Source organism: Loxodonta africana, chromosome 2 (genome assembly GCF_030014295.1).
Source record: "Loxodonta africana isolate mLoxAfr1 chromosome 2, mLoxAfr1.hap2, whole genome shotgun sequence".
Classification (NCBI taxonomy): domain Eukaryota; kingdom Metazoa; phylum Chordata; class Mammalia; order Proboscidea; family Elephantidae; genus Loxodonta; species Loxodonta africana.
Window position 1 is genome coordinate 201,321,118 of NC_087343.1, and position 3,303 is coordinate 201,324,420.

Here is a 3,303-nt window from a genome sequence, read left to right on the forward strand (position 1 = left end):
GGTTTTAACTTATATTTCCCTGAGGACCAATGACTTGAGCCCTTTTTTCTTATAGAAAAGTCTTCCAAGCCCCTCCTGCCCCTCTTCCCCCTCTCCCTACCCACTACTCTCTTGGCTGGGCCTTGCAGAAACAGCTAAAATGAGGTGGTGTCCAATAGGTGAGAATTTTCCCCAGATGGAGTGGTCAGGGAAGGCCCCACTGAGGTGACATTTAGGATGGGAGGTTGCCATGCAGGCCAGGGAGGGAAGGGTTACAGGCAAAGGGAAGAGCCTGGAAAAAGTCACCAGGTAGAATGAGTTGGCATGTTGGGAACAGTGAGCAGAGGTGTGTCCCTCAGAGTCAATGAGAGGGACAGACAGGTCCAGGGCAGTGTGAGAACCAAGACACTTTAGTGAAGGGGGACTAGAGGCATTCCCACTCCTTGGACTCCTTCCCTGGACATAAAAACTCATCCCTTAGTCCTTATAGGGTTACTATGAGTTGGAATCTATTTGAAGGCAATGGGTTTGTTTGGTTATGGGGTTAGTCCTAGGGGTGGGGTTGGGTGGGACTCATTCCCTTGATCCTCAATTAATCTCCTTTAAGCACAGCCCAGAGCAGCTCAGCCTGGACCCCCTTGTGTCTAGTGGCCTAGCTCTGAGCCCTCACACCTAGGGAGGTTTGACTCCACACCTCAAAGAAAATTAACTGGACTGCAGAAAAACTCTGTCAAATCATTGTGATGGGATTATTTGGGGGGTGGGGCAGGGTGGGATTGAAGAGGTGATTACAGCACACCAGACAGTACTAAACAAAATCGGATGTCCTCCTGGCCCTCCCAGAACCTCTTAACTCAGGTCTCTTCCGTGTCTCCCACTCTTTAACCTTCTCAACTCCTTGTTCTCTCCCCAACCCCCCTCAGCTCACAAGGCCAAAAGCAGACAAAGAACAACTAGCACACCTGAGGGGCCTCACCTGGGTGGGGACATCACATCATCCCACTCGGGCCCCATTTCTAAGATGAGGAAACTGAGAAGCATTAGTCCAAAGGCGGTCTATTGCAGAAGTCTCCAACTCAGGGCCAAGCTTTTCCAGCTTGCTGAGTGCACATGCCCTGGAAGGTGGGAAGGGGGTCAGTGGACACAGGGGAGGTGTCTGGGGAAGGGGTCGGTGTCTCTGCGTCCCACGGAGGAGAAAGACAGAGAATGGCGGCTGTACAGGGAGGGCGTCTTGCTCCAGCCATCAACTAGGTGCCCTGCGGTCCCTCCCCCCACCCCCACCCCCCCACTCCCCCGCCTCTGCGCACTCTTCTTGCTGCGGGGTCCAGGTGGGACTCACGCAGACCCCCAGGGCCTCTCTCCACCCAGTCTCTCAATAAGATGTCACTGAGAGGGGTCAGTGGTGGCCGGGGATCCGCAGTTAATGATGGCGATCATGGGACGCTGACTCACGGCAGGACCGCCTGACCACCGGGGGGTAGGCGGAAAGGGCCCTGCCAGGGGGTTCCCCAGCGCACAGTCTTGTTTACCTCTCAGCGGGCCTTGGGGGCGGGGAGGGCTGGGCCGTGCTCAGCAGCAGAGCTTGCTGGGAAGGGCCGGACCCGGACTCGCCCGGGCAGGGGCCGGTAGCTGGGGGTTGGTGGCGGTCTTCAGGCCTGCTCCCCAGAGCCCATTTCTTGCCACCCCTTTCTCTCTGAGCTTCCCCACCCCTCCCTGCAAGCCCACCACGGTCCCAAACGGACATAAAAGTTAAGAAAGCAAAGGAGTTCCTAGAGGCAGCCAAAGAGTCCCACTACTTGTTTGGGCAAGGGCCGCGCCTTGGGCTGTTCCTGAAACCTGCGTTCCCCTAACCAGATGACTTCACTCTTCAGCCCACACTGTGCTCGGACCCGGACCCTGAAGCTCTGGGGGCGGGGTGGCCGGCCGAGCTGGGGCAGGAAGCGCGCTCTTCGCCCAACCGCCTGGGCTGCGTGTCTCCCATGGGGCGCTGCTGAGTCATACGCCCTCGCTCCTGCCAGCGGCCCCAGTTTTCTTCCCAGACCCTGACCCTTCCGGCAGGGCCGTGGGTCTCAGCGGCTGAGGGTCACCGCGGAGACGCGGGGGGGAGGGGTGGAGAGGGACTCTCCTGTCCACAGCGCTGCTCCGGGCAGGGGTGCGAGGAGCTGTCTGGAGCCCTCAGGGAAAGATCAGCCACACCTGTGGACAAGCCCCTGTGTGCTCCCACATGGAAGTCACTTTAGCATTTGACTATCCCCTAGCCCAACCAAACTTCCCTTGGTCTCTGGGTTTCCCAGCCCTCGCGCTTCCACAAAGCCAACCGTGAAAAAGCATGACAGGACCCCATCTGGGTGCAATATAGGGTGACATACCCTTCCTGCCCAATTCCTTCCAAGGTGCCTCCCCAGGCCTTTCAAACAGGTCTATTTGGTCACATAAAGCAGTGTTTCTAGGCTCATAGCTCTAGGGGAGTTGGTCTGACCCCCTGCCCATGAGGCCAACAAGCTGTGAACTCAGGGGCCCTTGGGCACCACCTGCTGAATTGAACCCTGTGCTGACAGGTGGGTATCTGGGGACTCAGCAGGAGTCTCTTGGGCTGCACTGAAGTGCCGGGTGTAGGGATATTCACCAACCCCTGTCCCCTGTGCTCTCCTAGCACCTCTCAACCTATCTCACTCACCCATTAAGCTGGGGGCACAGCTGGTGGATGGGGGATAAATCGCCAGGGAGGACGCTGTGTGCTCCCCACCCCCCACCCCCGCCCCGGGAGAGGCTGATTGTCCCGAACGGCCTGGAGGCTACCAAGCTGGCAGGTAGCACCCTGTTCTACCACCCCGTTGTACCACCCCAGGGGGCCTGCTTGCTCTGGCCGGCAGTGCTCACTAGCTTGCTTAGGCACCTCCTGGCGTCTAGCCTCTGTGCCCCCCCACCCCCTGCTCTAGGCATCCCTCGGCGGCCTGGGGACACTTTGCTGAGTCATGGCCAGGCCCAGGCCTGGGAGGGACCCCTTGCCTGCCTCTTGCCCCAGGAGTAGAGACCAGAGCCCAGCTTAGACGTCGGACTAACGGGGCGGGCTTCTTGGGGCCCCTGCTGTACTGGGGGCAGTGAGGAGACGGGCGGCAGTGAAGGGGCCTCGGCAACCGTGAGGGGGGTGGTCACAGGAGACGTAGGGTGGCAGCGGGTGAGGGGCCCCCCGCAGGGCGGCTTGCGCGCGCCGCGGTCTGGAGGTGGGAGCTAGGACTTCGCCGGGGACCCCGCCCCCAGGTGGCCGGGTGGGGCGGGGCTTCCCGCATTTTCTATAAAGGCCGCGCGCCTGCGGCCAGCGTT